General features: G+C 44.3%; 1 pseudogene; it reads left to right on the forward strand.

Annotated features, from left to right (window-relative positions):
* The first annotated feature begins 5774 nt into the window (after positions 1 to 5774).
* Positions 5775 to 21990, forward strand: LOC148842486 (shikimate O-hydroxycinnamoyltransferase-like; annotated as a pseudogene).
* The last annotated feature ends 260 nt before the right edge of the window (positions 21991 to 22250 follow it).

Raw genomic sequence — 22250 nt, forward strand, 5'->3', positions numbered from 1 at the left:
TGTCCGGTGGGTTGTTTTCTGGGATGTGGGATTACCTTGAACCATGGATCTGGCTTCTGTGTGTGTGTGTGAGAGAGAGAGAGAGAGAGGTTCACATCGACACATGAAAGATCAATAGTGAGAATGAGAGTACTGTGTAGCGTTGAGAGTGCGATTGGCATTCCTCTTTTTACAGACACCACAGGAAGCAAAGGTACTCTGTTCACGGGCTAACAGGGTGGCAGTCCCTTCTGTCACGTGAAGTGGCAAACCCAGACAATTATGTGATAGAATTCGATTGCAGGATTTAAGGGAATATTCCACCAAACTATCATCAAATCATGGCAGTTTTTTCTGAAAATATTTTAATAAGAAATTTCTCAAGCAAACCGGAGAAACAAAAACAGAAACACCAAGACTCGACCCAAAACACCTGAAGCTAAGAGCTAAAACTTGTGCAAATAACTGACTTTGACCTAGGGGTGCTCACGAGGCAATTGGTTAATCAGTTGACCGGTTCGGTTTGTTGATTCATTGGTTTTTTATTATTTATAATACATATTATAAAAAAATACAAATATATAATAAAACACTAGAAATATATATAAAATATTATATTTTAAATAATAAATAATATATTATATATATTTATATATAATGTTTATTTATTAATTTATAATATATAAAAAATATAATATAGATAATATAGATAAAATATATATAAATAAGTATACCGGTCGATTCAGTTAACCTCTAGTTTTTTTATTTTGGTTAATTGAAGCCGAACCGGTACCTCCAGATTTTTTAAAATACTAAACCAATCGGTTCAATTAACTGAATTTTTAGTTCGGTTTCGGTCGGTTCGGTTTTTTTATTTTTCTTGCTCACCCCTACCTTGAGCAAAATCAATAGAAGGGGATTTTATGACAATACATTGCAAAACTTTGAAGTTATTTGTTTCCACTACGACTCAAAAAATTAATGCAACAGTCACCTTCATTTCTTTGCTTATCTTGGCTAATTTTCAACATAGCTGGGTCAGTTTGGTTCACAGTCAGAATTGGAATTGGAATCAGAATCAAATCCCCTTGAATTCCGAACGGTTTATTTCCATAATTTGTATAATCTATTTGGTTCAGACTTCAAACAGGAATCAAAATAGAAATTGAAATCAACTGAAAGGCCAGGGGATGGAGACAAGCGGAGTCGAGAGGACCCAGGGGGATCAGCTGGAATGGGATTTCATTCCGAAGGGGAGGGAGAGGGAATGGCCATTACCTCGAATGGAGACAGGTGGAGCCAAGAGGATCCAAGGAAGCCATGGCCCCCCTACCATGTATATTTTCCCCTCCCCCTATTCCTCATTCCAATAATTGCCCCCCAATTGCCCATCCATATTTATTCCCCCCCAAATCCACTTTAGGTTTTGACCCTCTCAAATGAAAATCACTTAGGTTTTGGGATTAAAAGTTATGGCTCAGCTTGGAAGGAGTACAAATGCAAATTTGTAGAGTGTAAAACCTTGTATTTTGTATTATTTTGTATGTATTTACACTACAATTTTGCATTTGTAGCCCTTCCAAACTGAACCTAAAAAGAAAATCAGCCAACATAATTGTCATGTTTACAAGTCCAAAATTGGAGCAATTTTTGCACTTAAAGTTGGTCAATAAAAAAAAATGTAGATTCTAGTCTTCCAATTTATGTTTGTGTCCATTTGATGAGAATACAAAACTTATCTATACAAAATCAAACCAAATTTGCATTTTCATAAACCCTATGTATTTGCACTTACACTCTTACCAAACGCAGGCTTAAATTGCTTGAATTCTTAGTAGATGTCCATATTATCAAAACAGTAGGGTTCCAAAAGAAATGATGGAGGTATTCGTTTTCTTTTTGTTCCGAAATGAGGTCAGCATTGTCATGATATCATGTTTGTGGTCGTAAATACATCAATAATTCAGTCTTGAACCTCTGCCTTCACTTATCTGGCAATCTACACAACTTCTTAAGTCTTGACTAATGGGCTTTGGGTCATCTTAATCAAGCCCAACTAATGGAATGGGAGCATGTACTGGCATTCCTTGATATTGAAATCATGAAATGAGATAAGACACAAAGAATGAGTCATTAACTTAGCCAGCACTTTTGACAAAGGATGTAATGGATTCAGGGTTTTAAAACCGGACCGGACAGGGAACTGTTCTGGGGACTGGTTCCTGGGTCAAACAGTCCGAATGAGTGGCTTGTTCTGAAAAAAAAAAATTAAAACAAATGGCCAAAAACCATTGTCCTGGTCAACAGTTTGATGGTTTGACCGCCTGAGTCAGCAATTCCCTGATCAAATCAATGATTTTTGACGAAAAAACAATTTTGGGGTGAAAAGTTTTGAACACACTGAATGGATTAACTATCCACTGATTTCTAGTTTTCATTCACTTCCTCATTCCGATTATTGTTTTTAATTTGGTAAACTGGACTATAAAACCCAATCAAGGTTTCGAATTATGACTAAATTTGCCTCGAATGTGAATTTCGTTTGCACTTGGTGTAAATGCATGGGATGGGAGTACAGATAGGTTGAGTTTAAATCCTCGTTTACTTTTTGTTTCATATTTTCATTTTGTCTTATTTGTTCGTAATAACTAGGAAGTAAAATGTAGTCCCTATGTCCCTGCTTTATGTAAGGAGAAAGGAGAAACGAGGCAAGGAGAATTATTTGTTTGGAATGTGACCTCCTATCAAAGAGGATTGAGAAATGAAGAAAATGGTGCAAATAAGACAATAGTATGGCCTAACTTTAACTTGAACTGGGCTAACCTGAACCCATACCATGGCTGAGTTGGGTTGAAACTCGAAATTAGGATTAAGGTTAGGATTGAAAAGTATGGTCTAAATTTAACTAATTTTGGGTTGGATTAACCGATTAAGGTCGTGGCCTTAACAGAGCACCCCACTTTTTTCTTGTAGACCTGATTTCCTAAACAAATTAATCAAACTTTTCTTGAGCTTTTTGTATTCGTAGGATGACCTTTCAAGTTTCCATACAATTTTCTTGTTAATCCTGCAATTGCTGTGTTCAAAACGCCATGAATTGCTGATTGTTTAATGTTGAAACAGTGAAACGGTACCCAACTAGTAATGGTGGGGTCAGCCTTTCAACCGGTCGTCCAAAGACTCCAAATCATTGAATATGAATAGAAACCAATATGGGCTTGGATACTCATATCCACCAATAACCTCCATCTCTTGAAATGAAAGAGATTAATAGAGAATTAAGGTGGTATTTGACAAGTCTTTTTTAAAAGATTTGACGGTAAAAGATATAATGAACTTTTACATAAAGATCTTGACAATTTATAGACCATTTAGTTGAAGGTGCATTTTTTAACACAAAGACAAAACTTGAATAAACGAAAAAAAAAATGCAAGAAGTTCCACTTCTAACTTTCCAAAGTAAACTTAAATTGAATTTCTCACATCTTTTCAGACGTGGTCTTTCAATGAAAAGATATTCCTCCAACCAAATGGAAAAAGACTGACAGGACTAAATCATTGAGAATGAGAAATGGGAGTATTTTAGCAAAAAAAGGTTGTTTAGCATGATGAGCAAGAGAAAAGATAAGAGTTATTTTTTATTTTAGGAAGGATAGGATCTTCTTCTTTACTGCAATCAAGGTTTTTAAAACCGAGTCAGTCACGGGTTCAATTCCTGGGTCAAATGGTCCAACCATTAAAATCGAACAGGACAACCTGTTCTGACAAAAAAATAAAAATAAAAAACGACTAAAACCGTTGAATGATTTGACTACCCGAATCAGTGGTTTGCTGAGCAAATCAATGATTTTTGATGAAATAATGATTCTGGAGTAAAACAGCTGGTCACCTTACCAATTCCCAGTTTTTCTGGTCCGGTCCAGTTTTAAAAACCATGACTGCAACTTCCACATGCCACTATCTCTGCAACTAGCAACTGCTACGAGATAACGATCAACCGGTAGTGATCCATTGCTGCCACAAATCTTCTCATCCCGCCCCCCTGGTTGAAGTGTTGAACCGTTCGCCATCACCATAAATAAAACTGGGTGGCTTACCGGTGGCGGTTTTATGCAGTGTGAACCACCACCACTCTCTATGAGGTGGGTTCGTTATTCAGTGCAGTGGAAAGCACTCTGAGGTTTGAGCCTTTGAGGTAGTAGTAGTAAGTGGACCGGTAGTGGCTATGCCTCTACCTCCCATTCACTCGGCCACTCCGAACTCCAAAGTTTCGGTCCTTTTTTCTCTGTGCTCCCCCCATTGGCCATCAGGCCCATCACCCACCCACCAACCACCCTCACTCTAGGTGGCTAGGTTTGGTTGTCGAAGCATATGGCATAGCATTAACATAACATCCATGACTGAACTTGGGGGAAGCCCAAGCTTTTCATAAATTGATTGAGCAAACTAAGAGTAGTCCTCCCACAGCCTGTACTCTTATCTCATTTTTCTATACATAATTACCATTAATCAATTTGCCTTACCATTGACATTCACACAACTTTCTTCCCAGCGTGACAATAAGGGTGTCAATGGACCGGCTTTGGATTGGACCCCATCCAGTCCAAAATCAATTTGAGTGGACCAAAAAAAAACATAGTGCATTAGATCAATATGGTCCAAAATATTTATTAGATTGGACTGGACTTGATCCTTCTGTATTAAATTTATATTGAATTTGATTGGATTAAGCCAACATCCGGTCCATTGATATAAGATAAAAATATAGGTGTCAATGGACCAAAATTAAAATGAATTTGAACAAATTAAATGGTCCAAACATTAAATTGAATCCATCAAAAATATTTCAAATTATTCATTGGATTGAATTAGACCTAATCCATTTGTAATGAATTCAGATTAAACCAGATGGGGTTGGACCAAATCCAGTCTAATCGACACCCCTATATGGCAATGTTAATCTACCAACTACCTTTAGTTTGGCTTCTTTTTACTGATGATTCTATTGACTGTTGTATTTGTTTTAAGTTATCAGGTCGTGGATGGTATCAGACATATTCGGTTTTAGGGTCGGTTTAGGGTTTTGATTATTCAATTTGAATTGGGTTTGGGTTTTGATCGACCTGCTCCAATAGGTCATAATTTGACCTTTAACTCTATCTTAAACTTCAAGATTTATTTAGATTTTTGGATTTTTTTAAATGAAAAAACCTCGCTGCCAATTCGATTTTTATTGGCATTTATTTGCGGTGTTGCAAATCGATATAAAACCTCATTTATAGCTATTATATCCATAATCACGTTTTTCGAAGTCAACGGTTAAGAGATTTTAAACGTTCTGTATGAAACTCCATCGACATGAGGTTTTACACTACAAACACTCCCTTTTAAATACGAAGCTCTCACCAATCCTCAAACCAGAGACTCCCTCTCCTCTCTCTTTCAATTTACTCTTCAGGCAATTCTCTCTTCTCTCGTCGCAGGTACTCTACCCACCTTTTCTTCTTCTTCCTCTCAGATTTATTTTCTCCTTTGTTCTTCTTCATCACTCCTTTCCCAGAAAATTCTAATTCCGAAAATTATTAAAAAAAAAAGCCTTCTAAATTGGCTTAAAATGAAATCTCTGTAGTAGAATATGCAAAAGATTTTCAGCCGTGGGTCCCATACAGCGCATAATAGCAAGCCGGCTGACACGGGTGGCGCTGAAATAGTGTGCTCGGTGATGGGTAGTTGGGTACTTACGCGGTTGTCTATTTGGTTGCAGCACAGGTGACTGACGGATGACGCCGGAGAAGATGATTATCAGCGTGAAGGAGTCAACTATGGTGCCCCCGGCACAGGAGACGCCGCAGCGGAGCCCGTGGAACTCTAACGTGGACCTGGTGATGCCGAGAATGCACACCCCTGGCGTCTACTTCTACCGGCCAATCGGTTCGGCCAATTTCTTCGATCCGAAAGTGCTCAAGGAAGCTCTGAGCAAGGCTCTTGTGCCGTTCTATCCCATAACCGGGAGGTTGAAGGGGCGTTGTTCGTCGAAGCAGAAACTGATTCCGTCATCGATGATTTCGGCGACTTTGCGCTTACCATGGAGCTCAATCAGCTTATTCCGACAGTTGATTACTCCGGCGGCATCTCTTCGTATCTTCTCCTTGTGTTGCAGGTTCGTGTCTTTCTTAAATTATTAGTAGGGTTTTTGGCAGGTTCGTGCAGTCTAAAAACCCCTTAACTTTTACCATTTTTAGGAAGTTAAGGCAAAGATTTCGATATCAGTGGATCGGGTGAAGTGGTACACCCTCACTGACCCCACATTAAACCGAAAGCTCGGGTCAACCTTAATTGGGTTTTGGGTCGATGCAAACCCACGCTAAAACCGACCCACTGGCATTGCAGGCATTCAGTATTTGTAAATTTAAGCTTTGATTGAAAGTAGTCGTACCAAGCCAAGGAGGGGGTGGTCGGGTTTTATATTCCTTTTTTTTATCCGGACCGGGTGGAATACGGATGGAGTCAAACCCGTAGAGAACATGACTCATAGACATTCCTAATAATGAGGAAGTTCGGATCAACGGAGATTGTCAGTTTGGAGATATTCTTATCTACTTCAATTGGTGCCAGTTATGCCAGTAGATAAAGACGAACAAACCAAAAGCAAAAATTGTCCCGACCCTACCCTCGACCTGCCACCATCAAGTGCAGCCAATCAAAAGCGAACATGTCAGTGATGTGTCATTTCACGTCTGAGCAGGCGAGCGAGATCGGGACTTTGCATCGACTGAATCCGGCTTCCGAGCGACTGAGCTCTAAGCGATGTTTCCAATAAACTCGGATGTGATTTCCTAATATCTGTAGAGAGTTCGGATGAGCTCCTTGTTACGCGCGCCCCACATGAGAGGCATACTAACCAACGGCCTATTCTAAGGCTTGTCAGCCCCCACAAGGTTGCCCCTAACAACCTCTCACAGCACATTTCCGCCGTGTATTGGTAACATCTCCCAATGTTTTCAATATATGGCGGGAATGTATTTGAGACATTGTGCGGGTTGATTCGGTCTCAACCAATAATAATGATAAAACATGATTAATGTTAGATTGCGGATCTCTTATTCATACAAACTCTTCTTACGTCTACCCACATAATATTGCAACGGCATAGGGATAACATCTCATCCTCCTATATAGTATTATATAGTATTATGTAGGGGGAGATATTTTCAATTCAAGGGGATAGTGTGTTGTGGGCAGAGTTTTAGTAGACACTCATCTAATGGGCATGTGATATTCATTTAGCGGGGAACATGATCAACTTTAATCTTTTTACATGTGGTAAATTAGGGTCAATTAATTGAATGATTGTGTAGCCCTAACCACAAAGTTTGCAACTAGTAAAATAGTGGGTCATTTACTAGAACACCCTTATTGTTTCACGTCCAACCTACCCTATAGTTGCATTTTACTAAAACAACCATTATAGTTCACAATCTATTTACTTAATCGACCTTTATTAATAACTATTTGTTTTGTCAAAATAGTAACAGATCACCTAAACCTAAACTAAGAGGTAAATCTTTAAGGGCATGAACCAAACAAAATTGGCCAGATAAAATAAGATGTTTTACTATAGACAAAAATGCCATTTTTTATTTATATTTTCTTTTGATTAAATTTATTTATATGAATGTTAGGGATAAAATTGTCATTTTCCACTTTCATCTAATGGAAGGTCAATTAATAAATTGATTGTAAACTATAGTAAGAGGTGTAAATCAGGCCATGTCGCATGGCCTGCAAGTGACCCGTGCTTTTGGTGGGTCGTGCTATACTAGCCCACGGGCTAGGCTGCGCCATGCTTGCTACCTCTGGAATACTTCAAAGGGTCAACTCAGCACACCCATGTCATGTTGTCACACAAGCTAAGCGTTGGGCCAGGTTGTGTCATAGAATGAGCCAAGCCATGAGAGATATATTTAAAAAGAAAGAAAATTTTAAAATAAAATAACAAATAGAAAAAAATGGAAAAAATCTTTAAATTTTATTTTATATAAATTTTGATGTATACAATTATTTATACATATAATAATAAAATTATATATATATATATGAGTTCAACTACTGTCAAGGCAAGTTGGCGCTCGTACCGTTCGAACAGCCCCTTGCAACCTTGCATTGGGAATATCTCCCATGAAATAAATCACATAAGTACAGAGATATTCCTAGCCTAAGACTCTAAAAGCTATTGGAATGGACTTTGCCCTAATTGAAGTTGGACTCTCTCTCTCTCTCTCTCTCTCTCTCTCTCTCTCTTGATATTAAATGAGTTGAAAAGAGGTAATTTAAAGATATTCAATGCTTTCAATTCTCTCTCATTAAATCCAACATTTAAGTTATTAACTTGCATTCATGTTCATTGAATCATATATTTAAGTCATTTTTTTGTTTCTTCTCATCATTAAGTTCTATTAATTAAATCCAAACTTAATAAATTAATAATTTCAATAACATAAAGCTTATACTTTTAAAATCTACCTAGCAAAAATAATGTTTTCATCTAGGTGGTAGTAAGAAATTAAATCGTTTCGGGTTAAATGGGTTTAATCCATTTTGGCCACGATTAAATAAGAAAATTAAAAAATAGATAAAAAGAAAAAAAAACCTAGAAATTAAAGAATTGGAGAACATTTTTAACATATATATTAAATAATAATAAGCATGTTAAATAAGAAATGCTTTTATTAATGATGGAAATGGAATGTAAAATTTAAAACCAATTGGAAATAAAAATTTATTCCTATTTTCTCTAATTAAATCCTATATTTAAGATTTATTTTTCTTATCATTAAATACTTGTAATTAAATCCACAATATCAATTTTAGTAATATAAAAATAAATATTTGGAAAAGTATTTTAAAATCAAAACCATTTTCTTCCTTCCCGGTGGTGGGTAAGCAATTCAACCATTTGGGGTCGAATGAATTAATAAATAATGCCATAATTAATAATAAATATTAAAATAAATAACTATGACATGTAAGAATTATTTTTATTAATGATGAAAATGGAATGCCAAATTCAAAATCTACCTAGATATGAAATGATGTCATAGTCAAATAATAAAATTTTTAATAAGAGAAAATACAAAGAATCACAAAAATGAAAAGAATAAGAAATTTTTTGGTACAAATCTAATGTTATATATTTATAAAAAAATAAATATTGGGTATATCTCTAATACACGAACCAAAAATCATTTTTATTTATTTTTAAATTACATAGTTGATGTTGCACAATCTGGGCACTTCTAACTGGCTGTGACTTGGCTTCTAGCTCGAACAGGTGGTACCTGAGAGGGAGAAGAAGGTGAAGGATTCTTTGGGAGCTCTCCCGGTGGGAACACTCCGATGGCCAAGTTAGAACTGGAGAAATCTTAAAGGAAGAATAGAGAGTAAGAGTGTTGAAAGTGCTTAAGCTTCAATACCTTTTCTTCTTGAGGGTCGGGGTCCTTTTACACCAGAGCTTGGTCACATCAGGCGTAACCATCATTGCCCTAGCCGTTACTGACTGGGCAGAGGTGGCAGGTGCAGGCTGCCACTATTGGCCGCTACTGCAGGGCATAGATGTCAAGCGTGCCATGCCTTTTAGAGACGGCAGGCAGAACGCCGCCTAGCAAGGGATCCGAGCACTGTCACCAGATCCGACAAGTATGAATGTCAGGCAGATCTCCCTACAGTCTGCCAAGCTACCATGCACCAAACCACCTGGGGCAGGTCTGCCTTGCATCGAGGCCCCGAGGTGCCCGTGCTGGGGGCGAGCCTAAGCAAGTACGAGCAGGAGTCTTGATGGTGTTGTCCCGAGGTGTTTCTCCCTCAAGACACTTAGCCAAAAGCTGGGGTGCTTCCTTTTTAGGAAGGGAGAGCTCAGAGTCCCTTAGGAGGAGCTCGGGTCCCCTTTGCACAGGGGAGCTCGGGGTGCTCCATCCTCAGGTTCGGGGCAAAGGGGGCCTGGCTTCTTGACGAGCTGTCACACCCGATGTGTTGTTTGACTAGGCCTCGTTGAGCTCGCTGGGCCCAGTAGTGGCCAGGCTGTCATGCTGAGTTGTCACTTATGCCAGGTCGTATCCACGTGTCCCTGTGCTACGAGGTCAGGCCAAATCACCCTACATCAATTGCCCTCACTCCTCGTGCTAGGGGTGTTGACCTAGCGTGGGGAATCCGCAGTTTGCCGGGTGGATTTGGCTCAGAGTCCAAACCTTCTTGTCTGCCAGCTCACAGGTTGGACCGGTCTTCTGCCCAGTTCTGTCAGGCGCAGCTCGAGTCACGTGACTTATAAGCTCCGAGAACGTCAAAAAACGCACTAAACCGATTTTTCCTCAAAGGTCGCACAACCGATTTTCATGAGGGCCGTCAGATTGCTTCGATCTCAACCGTAGATGCCCAAGGATAGTGGTTATAAATAGTGGGGGTCCTGGTCATTTTCCTTCGCCAAAAACATTCAGTTGTAGTTTTGAGCTCATGCTCAAAGCCTTAAGCTCGCGTGCAAAGCCTTCAGCTCGGATTAGTTCCTTTCTTATCCGGTCTTATTTTTCTTTGGTGAGTCACCCTAGCTCTTCCTTAGTTTCAATTATGTCTTCTTCTTTTGATAGCCTTTTAGATGAGCCCGATGTGCCCGAGGTGGGTACCTCGGCTCAGGGTAACCCTACTAAAGTCCGATCTCTCGAGGCGCGGGAGGCCTCCGGTCACCAGACATCTACCTCTCACCAAGTTCGGATGCCAGATAGGTTCGCGCCCTCCACCATGACCTTAGAGAGGCTCCGCCAACTCATTCGGCAATATAACTTGCTAAGGGAGTATACCTACAGTTTACCAGCGGGGAACTTCCCGTGGGAGCACGACCCTGATGAGGTTGTGATCTACCAAGAGCAGCCCATAGTCGGGCTGCGCCTTCCCTTCCACCCACTCTTAGTGGAGGTCCTGAAATACTTCAATGTTACGATAGACCAGCTTCACCCAAACTCGGTCCGTAACGTGGTCGGGACCATCTCTCTTTGTTATGAGTAAGTCATGCCCCTTAACTTAGACATACACTACTCCATCCTCACCATCAAGAAGAGCGCTTCATGTGTTCTTCCCGAGCATAGGAGGGCCTACTACTTGTCCCCTTGCCCAGGCTTTAAGCTAATGCACAAGCTTCCTAGTAAGGTCCCGGCTTGGAAGCATGACTACTTCGTAGTCCGGAATAGCACGAGGTGGCCCTTCCCTACTCACTGAAGGGCGGCTATCTAAGACCTTGGCGTCATACTCGACAGGAAAGCTAGGGAGGCATTCCAGTCGTGGGCTGAGGTCGGCTACGATTTCAGAGATTATATCAAAGAGGGTATGCTCTTCCAGGCTGGCTTGAGCCCGGGTAGGTAGTTAGTACCTTAGTTCGGTCTGTTCTTCTTTTCCTTCTTTTACTTGAATACTAATGCCAAACTCTTTTGCAGGTCCTATGGAGGCAGACAAACTCAAGGGAGACCGGCTCTTTAAGCATATGAAGGGGAGGAAGAAGCAGGTTGCCAAGAGAGCTCGTATTGAGTCACCGCCTGCCCCTACTCCCGAGCCCCATCTTCCACCGGCTCCAATCTCTAAGCCTGAGCTCCCTGGGGCTCCTCCGATAATCGACTTGGAGGAGTCTCTACCGCCTAGGGAGCCTGAGGCCTTGACTGAGGCCATTGTGAGGTCAGTAGCCGAGGCCGAGGTTGCCACCGGAGCTGCTAATGTTGCAGCTGGAGTCTCCGCCGAGCCCATTCACACAGCCGAGATGGTTGTCTCCAGATCGAGGAGCCCGGAAGGGTGCCGAAGCATATTGCTTCCCCAATGCGGTCTTCGAAAGAGCAAGGGGGCCACTTACTCTGAGGAGATTTCTATTTGGGCTGATATGCTCAACCCTGCTCAACTTGGAGCCCGGGCTACCACACACTATTGTGGTAAGTTTCCTTCCCTTTTCTTTTCCTTTTGTATTTGTGCTTCTTTGGTACTAACTATCTTCTTTGTCAGGCGAACTCTGCCGTGCACGCCCTTACCCTTCAGTCTGAGAGGAACCTGAAGTGCCCTTTGACTGTCGAGGAGTCTTCCCACTCTACCCATACCGAACTGAGGTTAGCTCGTGAGCAGATCCATCGGTTGGAGAGCAGTGCCATGGCTCAGAGGGGCGTCATCACGGCGCTTATGATGGAGAAGGATGAGTTGGCCTGTGAGAACAACGAGCTGAGGGGCGAGATGGAGGCCCTTGAGGCCAAGTTGATACGCGAGAAGGCCGTGCTGAAAGGTGAGCCGGATCCCCTTAGCGTAGAGGCAGAAGGCCTCAAGGAAAATAAGAAGGTTCTTCTACGCGAGGTGGAGTACCTCAAGGCGGACATCACAGAAAAGACTGAGATCTTCACTCAGGCGATAGAGGAGACGAAGGCCAAAGCCGTCATTGAGTATATTCAGTCTGATAAGTTTGATGACGTTCTGGGGGAGGCCTACCACAAGGGGTTCAAGCTCAACAGGTGGCTGATAAGGCATTTGTACCCCGAGCTCGACACAAGCGCCATCACCACCTCGCGAATCGCAGACGAGATAGCTCGTCAAGCCGCAAAGGACCCAGACTCAGAGGAGGAGGGTGGTGATGAAGAAGATACCCCTGACCAGCCTAAGGCTCCTAAGGAGGTCTCACGCGGGGGTAGAGAGCCCCCGAAGTAATTACCTTTGTATTCTGAGCCAGCGAGCTCAGTCCTTGTAATTTGTTGTTTTTCTTTTTTGTTGAACTCATTGTACAAACTTTATCTATTAATGAAATTGACCCTTTTCCAAGTGATCTTTCTAAGTACTGCTTTATCCAAGTTTATCATGGTTGAGTGTGTGGAATGGTTTGACGTAGTAGGGCGCACGCCTGAACTGCCTTATGGCATATACTAAGGTGATTAACATAGTAAGGCATAGTAAGGCGTATGCCCGAACTGCCTTGTGACGTATACAGGTGTTTAACGTAGTAAGGCATACTAAGGCGTATGCCCGAACTGCCTTGTGACGTATACAGGTGTTTAACGTAGTAAGGCATACTAAGGCGAATGCCCGAACTGCCTTGTGACGTATACAGGTGTTTAACGTAGTAAGGCATAGTAAGGCGTATGCCCGAACTGCCTTGTGACGTACATCGAGGTGATTAATATAGTAAGGCATAGTAAGGCATATGCCCGAACTGCCTTGTGACATACACCGAGGTGGGATTAGTGTCGTAGGGTCTACTGGTCTGCTCACGCCCTTGGTGCAGTGTGCTATGGTGTTGAGCTCCTTGATCAGCTTGGCATTTCAACCCTTTAAGTTCATTTGCGCCACAGAGGTGGCTACTTGAGCCCGAACTGCCTTTTGGCCCTTGAGCCCTAAGAGTGACCCGCAGTTTACTCTGTTACTCATAGTAATACTATCTTAGGTTGACAATATTCCATGCCCGATGTACTTGTTTCCCTTCTAGGGTTTCGAGCTCGTATGTTCCTTCCCTGAGTACTCGCTTTACTCGGTAGGGTCCTTCCCAGTTTGGACCGAACTTGCCAACGCCAGGCTCAGGCACCATAACCTTAAGGAGAACCAGGTCGCCAACACGGAGAGTCCATTTTTTTACCCTAGCGTGATAATACCGAGCTACCCTTAGTTGGTAGGCCATAGTCCTGATGTATATGAGGTCCCATACTTCGTCAAGCAGGTCGAGGTTGGTACGTAGCTCATCTTCATTTGCTCTGTCCTCATAAACTTCTAATCACAGTGAAGGGACTTCAATCTCGACTGGAATAACTGGTTCGGTGTCGTATGTAAGGTTAAAAGGGGTTTCTCCTGTGGCAGTTTTTTCCGTGGTACGGTAGGCCCATAGTACACTAGGAAGCTCGTCCGTCTACAGTCCCTTAGCTCAGTCTAGGTGCGCTTTTAGTCCTCGAAGGATAGCCCTGTTCGTAACTTCCGTTTAGCCATTTGTCTGGGGGTGTTCCATCGAGGTGAAGTTCTGTTTAATTCCCACGTCTCGACACCAGTTTTGGAACTTGATGTCTTCGAGCTATTTACCATTGTCGGAGATCAGTACCCGAGATAATCCAAAGCGACACACTATGTTCTTCCAAAGAAAGTTTTGCATGTTTCGAGCTGTAATTGTTCTGAGAGATTCATCTTCGACCCACTTTGTGAAATAGTCCACTCCCACTACTAGGAGCCTCCTCTATCATGTTTCTGTTGGGAATGGCCCGAGTAGGTCAATCCCCCATTGTGCAAATGGCCATGGGCTAGTAAGGTATTTTATGTCGGCAACAGGCCAGTGGTGGATGTTGGCGTGCTTCTGACACTTGTTGCATTATTTTACAAGCTCGGTTGCATCTGCTTTCATCGTTGGCCTGTAATACCTCTATCGTAGTGCTTTTTGAGCGAGGGCCCTACCCCCCAAGTGTCTGCCGCACAGGCCTTCATGAGTATCGTGAAGGATGAGCTCGGTTTTCGAGGGTTGCAGGTAGAGCAGGTAGGAGAGCGTGTAGGTTCTTCGGTACAACCGTCCGTCTATCATGATGTATTTGGTTGCCTAACTCTCTACCCTCCTGGCGGCATTATGATCTACGGGGAGGGTCCCGTGTAGCAGGAAGCTCGTGAGCGGATCAATCCAGCTCAGCTCTGCTTGAACGACGAGAGCTACCTCCTCTACCCCCCTGAGAATGCTAGGCCGAGGCAAGTCCTCTATATACATGCTCCTCATGGTGTTATCGCCAGTGCTGGCTAAATGGGATAGGGCGTCGGCCTCGACATTCTCTGATCTTGGGATTTGCTGGATGAAGTATGACCGGAAATTGAGCAGAGCCCCCCTTACTTTGGCTAAGTATGCTACCATGGTTGGCTCGTGGGCTTCGTACTCACCCATAACCTGATTTACCACGAGCTGGGAGTCTATGCAGACAATGACGTGCTTGGATTTCACTTCCCTTGCCAAGTCTAGTCCGGCTATCAATGACTCGTACTCTGCTTCGTTGTTGGATGCCGCGAACTCAAAGCGTAGTGCATACTCCAGTTTCACACCGCTTGGCCCACACAGAATGATCCCAGCTCCGCTACCCTGCCGGTTTGATGAGCCATCTACGTGAAGGATCCAGGGTTCTTCATCCCAATTCAGGCTTAGCCTAACTAGGAGAGATACCGCGCCGGTTGCTACTTCACGGGGCTTGAGTTCAACTGGCCCGGGAACCCCGGGCTCACCCGCACTGGGGGCCTCATGTTCCACCGGCCTAGGGACCTCAAAACTGTAAGTACACTCCACGACGAAATCTGCTAAGGCTTGGACCTTGATAGCAGTTCACATTTATACTAGAGTTCATACTCATTGAGCTCGATGCCCCATCTCGTTAGACTTCCTGAGACCTCGGGCTTGAGCAAGACTTGCCTCAGAGGTTTGTTGGTAAGGACAACGATGGTGTGAGCTTGGAAGTACGGGCGGAGCTTTTGGGCCACTATTACCAGTGCATAAGCTAACTTCTCTATCTCGGGATACCTCGTTTCTACCCCCTACAGCAATTTACTAACATAATAGACGGGCCATTGGACCCGATCTACTTCTCTTATTAGTACCGAGCTTACCACCTCGTCGCTCGCCGAGCGGTACAACTCTAAAACATCACCCTCTTCGGGTCATGTTAAGACTGGGATGCTAGCCAGGTGCCTTTTGAGCTCGTCAAACGCGAGCAAGCACTCTTCAATCCATTCAAAACCTTTGTTTTTTATGGCTTTAAAGAAGGGCAGGCAATGGTCTGCTGACTTGGACACGAAGCGGCTCAGGGCGGCTAGCCGACTGTTCAACTTTTGAACCTCCATATTCGGGGTGGTCTCATTTCTAGGATGGCTTCGATTTTGTCCGGGTTGGCCTCAATGCCTTGTTAGTTAATGATGTACCCTAGGAATTTACCCAAGGTGACACCGAAGACACACTTATTCGGATTTAACTTCATATTAAATCTGCGCAAGATTTTAAAGACAGAGTGAAAATCTTGTATTAATTCATGTGAAAATTGGGTTTTCACGACCATGTCATCTACATAACACTCTACTTCTCTGCCAACAAGTGGCTTAAACAGCTTATTTACAAGTCTTTGGAAAGTAGCCCCAGTGTTCTTCAACCCGAAGGGCATGACCTTGTAGCAGTATAGGCCGAACTTGGTTATGAAGGCAATTTTCTCCTCATCAGTTGGGTCCATTTTGATTTGGTTATAGCCCGAGTAGGCATCCAAGAAGCTCAGCAACTTGTGCCCCGAGATTGTATCCATTAGACGGTTGATCCTGGGAAGGGGAAGCAGTCCTTTGGGCAAGCTTGGTTCAGGTCGGTGTAGTCGACGCACATGCGCCACTTACCGTTAGCCTTTTTAACCAAAACGGGGTTGGTCACCCAACTCGGGTAATGGACATCCCTGATAAAATCGGCTGCAAGGAATTTCTCGACCTCCTCGTCAACTACCCTCCATCGCTCCGGGGCTAGGTTGCATTTCTTTTGTCTAATAGGCCTAACTACAGGATTTGTATTAAGTCTATGAGTGATAATGTTGTGGTCTATGCCGGGCATTTCTACCGCAGACCATGCAAAAACATCTAAATTTTCTAGTAAGAAGCTTACTAGTTGAGACTATCGGGCCTCCTTAATGGAAGCGTCGATCTGAAGTACCCGAGCTAGGTCTTTTGTTGAAGTTGGGATGGGGATGGTCTCCTCGGTAGGTGTAGCTTGCTCCACGAACTGCTCTACAGGTCATCCTAGCTCGAGGTCATCAGCTACCTTGGCCTTTCCTTTGAGGGCAGCTACGTAGCACTTGCGGGACTTGAGCTGATCACCTTGTGCCACTCCGACTCCAAAGTCTGTAGGGAACTTCATCACTAGGTGGTAGGTGGAGACTACTGCTCGCAGGACATGGGTGATGGGCCGACCTACTATTGCATTGTACGGAGAGGGGGATGCAACTACCAAGAACTCATGATTAAGCCTTACCACATTGGGCCAGGTACCGATCTCCATCGGTACAGTGACCCTCCCCAAAGGCCTGACCTCTTCGCCGCTGAATCCCACTAGTGGAGTGCTTGTAGGCTTCAGGTCGCTTTCTGGGAGCTGAAGCTGATTGAAGGCTGCCTTGAAGAGGATATCCGCCGAGTTGCCCGAGTCTACTAGGACGCGCCTGACCTCGAAGTCATTGATTTTGATCTTGACGATGAGCGCATCATCGTGGGTGTAACGGACCCCTTGCGCATCGTCTTTAGTGAAGAAGATTGGTTCCTCCACCCTTGGCCGCTTTGGGGGGTTTAATTCTTCTCTGGCGGCTTCGCGGGCTAATGACCGAGTTGCTGCTGAAGTGCAACCCGCGATAATCAATCCTCTGACGATTACATGAATGGTCCCCCGGACTGGTCTCTCGTCTGGAGGCTACCTCCGTGGCTGCTCTACCTGTCTGTTGGACTCGGGGGCTTCTTTATTCTGTTCCCCGTGTTAACCTGCTTTATTATTATTATTATTGCTATGTTGTACAAAATTTCTCAAATATTCGCGATGGACGAGTTCTTCTATCTCATCGCGGAGATTCTTACAATTTTTGGTACTATGATCGTGATCTCCAAGGAAACTACAATACAAGTTTTTGTTCCTAACATTAGGATCGGCCTTAAGCTGAGGTGGCCATTTTACATATGGGGCGTCCTTGATTGCCATGAAGATCTCGGCCCATTTTGTGTTGGGGGGTGTAAACACCCTTTCTGTTGTTGGAGCTTGGAAAAGGTTGGACTGGCTTTGCCCCCGAGCTTGGTCCTTCTTCCTGTAGTCACTCGGAGCTGGGGGTTCCGATTCCCTTTTTCTTTTTTCGAGGATGTGTTCGCCCTTCTGGTTGATCTCCTCCTCTGTTCCTATGAACCGATCTGCGAGCTCGAGGAACTCGATCACAGTCTTGGGTTGGTTGACGACCACGTGCCATTTAAACTCTTTGTGGGTGATGCCCCGTTTGGCCGCAGTGAGCCGAACTGCAGGGTCCAGGTTGGGTATCTGTAGGCAAGCGTCATTGAACCGCTTGATGAAGTTCCGGATAGACTCCCCATCCCTCTGGACTATGCTGAGGAGGCTTTCCTGAGTCTTCGGGCACCTCTTACTGGTGACGAAGTGGGAGGTGAAGACCTACACGAACTGCGCCCAACTCCCTATTGAACCCAGTGCAAGGTTTCGGTACCAAGTGTGGGCTACTCCCTTGAATATAGTGGAAAAGGCCACACACATGCAAGATTCACTCGCCCTAGCCAGATGCATCTGGGACTGGAAGACATCGACGTGGTCGTTGGGGTCGAAGGACCCATCGTACTTGTCCAACGGGGGGAGCTTGAAGTCCTTAGGCATGGGGACAGCGAGGAGCTCCAAAGACATAGGAGAGGGGACTGAGAGAAGTGGTGTAGCCCTTACCTCTCTTGAACTTTCTATTTTGCCCTTGAGCTCGGGCAGATTGTGGGTGGTGGTAGTTCAGCAATCCCGGCAGCGTCTCCGCTGCTTCTTGGCTGGCTCGGTGTTGGTGTTGCTGGCCTCAGTATTGCTGAGCTCGATGGGCCCAAGGGGAGGCAGGGATGACTGTCGGTAGAAGCGGACAGAAGGACCTTGTTCCAGGTCGTCAGCTAGCACTTCGAACCTATTCTCTGCCAGCAGAGGCTCGAACTGCGGATGCTGAGGTGATGCCGGCCTAACCGGAAGGGAAGCCACCGACCTGACTGCGGGCCACGAGGCGGGGGTGGGGAGTCTTCCCTTCCTTCCATGAGATGATGCCGAAGTCTCTCCTCGGTGGGAAGGGAGTTCACTGTGGCGATGAGGCTTAGTTGGCTGTGTAGTCAGATGCCGGGGAGGGAGTGATGGAAATTGTTGCTAGTACTAATACTGGGACACTTGGTGCAACACTTTCTACTGGTGGAACTAAAGTTGTTGAAATTGTTACATCTGAGCCTGCATGGCCCTAATGCACTGCGTCAAGTCTTCAAGTTGACATTGGCCGGCCACTAGAGGGAGGATGATGGGTTCAGCGAAGGTCGTCCCGACTGCAGGGGCAGCGGAACAGTCACAGGTACCACCGTCGTAGGCACGTTCAGGCTAGGAACCCCGTCCATAGAGAAGGGGACGGTGAACTGCCCGATACAAACGGTGGGCAGTTGGAGTTATTCCTCTGGGGTGTTCCGGCATCCATGGCTTCTTCCAGCAACTTCCTGGCGTCCGAAGTTGCTGGAAGAAGCCATGGATGCCGGTGATGCCAATGAGTTAAAGAGAGTGAAGTTTCACAAAAGTTAGAGGGAGGCTTTTTGAACCGTGTTCCCACAGACGACACCAAATGATGCTGCACAATCTGGGTACTCCTAGCTGGCTGTGACTTGGCTTCTAGCTCGGACGGGTGACACCTGAGAGGGAGAAGAAGGTGAAGGATTCCCGGGGAGCTCTCCCGGTGGGAACACTCTGATGGCTAAGTTAGAACTGGAGAAATCTTAAAGGAAGAACAGAGAGTAAGAGTGCTGAAAGTACTTAAGCTTCAATACCTTTTCTTCTTGAGAGTCGGGGTCCTTTTATACTGGAGCTCAATCACATCAGGCGTAATCGTCACTGCCCTAGCCGTTACTGACTGGGCAAAGGTGGCAGGTGCAGGTTGGCGCTACTGGCTGCTATTGCAGGGCACAAACGCCAAGCGTGCCATGCCTTTCAGAGACAAGCAGAACGCCGCCTGGCAAGGGATCTGAGCACTGCCACCATATCCGGCAGGTACAAATGTCAGGCAGATCTCCCTACAGTCTGCCGAGCTATCGTGCAACCGAACCACCTGGGGCAAGTCTGCCTTGCACCGAGGCCTCGAGGTGCCCGTACTGGGGGCAAGCCTTAAGCAAGTACGAGCAGGAGTCTTGGTGGTGTTGTCTCGAGGTGTTTCTCCCTCAGGACACTTAGCCAAAAGCTGGGGTGCTTCCTTCTTAGGAAGGGAGAGCTCGGAGTCCCTTAGGAGGAGCTCGGGTCCTCTTTGCATGGGGGAGATCGAGGTGCTCCATCCTCAGGTTCGGGGCGAGGGGGGCCTGGCTTTTTGACGAGCTATCACACCCGACGAGTTGTTTGACTAGGCCTCGGCGAGCTCGCTACGCCGTGTAGTGACCAGACTGTCATGCTGAGTTGTCACTTATGCCAGGTTGTATCCACGTGTCCCAACGCTACAAGGTTGGGCCAAATCACCCTACATCACTAGTCATTGAGCATATAAAAAAGACCGAGAGAGGGATTAAGAGTTCCATGTTGGCAATAGCCACATAAGCCTCCAAGGGCATGGCGAGGGTTTTTATAATTTGAAATGTAGAGCCAGTTGTTAGAGTTCTGTTGGTTTATGGACAAACTTGTTACCCATTTTAAATGTACAACTAGTCCCGACTATAATTTCTCTAACTTAAAACTAATACAAAAACAAATCTATTTTCTTATTTATATGATGGATCAGTGATCTAACCTTTAAAAAAAAACCATGATGTCATAATTAAATAATAGATATTTACATTTATCTTTAATCACATTGTTAGTTTTATTAATTTTTAATTTCCATCTTAAATATGATATATCTAAAATTCAAATAATTAATATAAAGAAAATTTTTTCACGTGTAAAACTTGTACTTAATTACTATTATATATATAAGTTGATGGTCATGCTGTCCTCGCATGCGCTCAAAACCCAAGTCCGGCACGACCCACGTAACGTCGTGCCGGACCATGTTTGGCACGCCTAATGTACGCTATGGGATGTATTTAGTAAAACACAAATAGATTTTGACAAATTCATGAAACTAGGGGTACAATTTCTTGCGCTTAGGCGCCGAGGATTTATCAGTCCACGGTACCATGCGCGCGGGATCTCAAACCCAAGTGGGAATTTCAACCCGGAGGGATAGAGTTAGCACGTGCATAAGATACTTGCCATGTGTAACTATATGATGCATTTTTTCTTAATCAGATTACACGTTTCAAATGCGGAGGAATATCTCTTGGACTAGGGGTGGTACACCACGTGGCAGACGCAGTATCTGGTCTCCACTTCATCAACACATGGTCGGACATGGCACGTGGCCTCGATCTAACCATCCCGCCCTTCATCGACCGAACCCTCCTACGCGCACAGGACCCACCTACTCCCTCTTTCTACCACATCGAGTACCAGCCACCTCCGCCCATGAAACACCCTCCGCAAACCCTAAATTCCCAATCAGGTCCCGGGAGCACCACAGTCGCCATGTTCAAGATCACCCTGGATCAACTCAACATCCTCAAGTCAAAGTCCTAGGATAGAGCCAACTCAATCAACTACAGCTCCTTCGAGATGCTTGCGGGACACGTGTGGTGCTGCGTCTGTAAGGCACGTGGCCTCCCCGATGATCAAGAAACCAAGTTGTACATTGCCACTGATGGACGACCCAGATTGCGCCCCCCGCTTCCACCGGGTTACTTCGGAAACGGCATCTTCACCGCCACACCAATCGCCGTCTCCGGCGATCTCCTATCCAAAGCGTTGACATTCGCTGTTGGGAGGATTCATGATGCGCTGGTGAGGATGGACAATGAGTACCTGAGATCAGCCCTTGATTATCTTGAGTTGCAGCCTGATCTGACGGTTCTCGTACATGGGGTTCACACATTCCGGTGTTCCAATATTGTGATCACGAGCTGGGTTCGGCTGCCGCCTGCCGATGCACGATGCGGATTTTGGGTGGGGCCGCCCGATATTTATGGGACCCGGTGGGATCGCTTACGAGGGGTCTGGCTTTTATTCTACCGAGCCCAGTCAATGACGGTAGCTTGTCGTTGGCCATTTCGCTGCAGTCGGATCACAAGAAGGTCTTCCAAAAGATTTTATACGATTTTTTAGGAACCGAAAAAAGCGATAAATCGGTCCGGATATTTGGCTTTTTTATTGTTGTTGTTGTGTTGGGTTTGCTTGTTTTTCTAAATAATATGTAATGGGGAACCGTGGGATGCACAGGATTTATTAATTGAAAGTTATATAATAGAAGGGTCACTTATTAAAATATCTTTTATTAAAATATCTTTTACAGTTTTATGAATTTATTAAATTCTATCCTATATTTTGTTTTATTAAAACAATATTTATAATTTTCAATGGATTTAATCAATTTTTTATTAGATGACAATGGAAAATGACAGTGTTGACCCTAATGCTCATTTAAATAAATTTAAACAATAGAAAATAAAAATAAAAA

Source organism: Nelumbo lutea, chromosome 8 (assembly GCF_056320005.1).
Source record: "Nelumbo lutea isolate HS-2025 chromosome 8, American lotus-T2T, whole genome shotgun sequence".
Lineage (NCBI taxonomy): Eukaryota > Viridiplantae > Streptophyta > Magnoliopsida > Proteales > Nelumbonaceae > Nelumbo > Nelumbo lutea.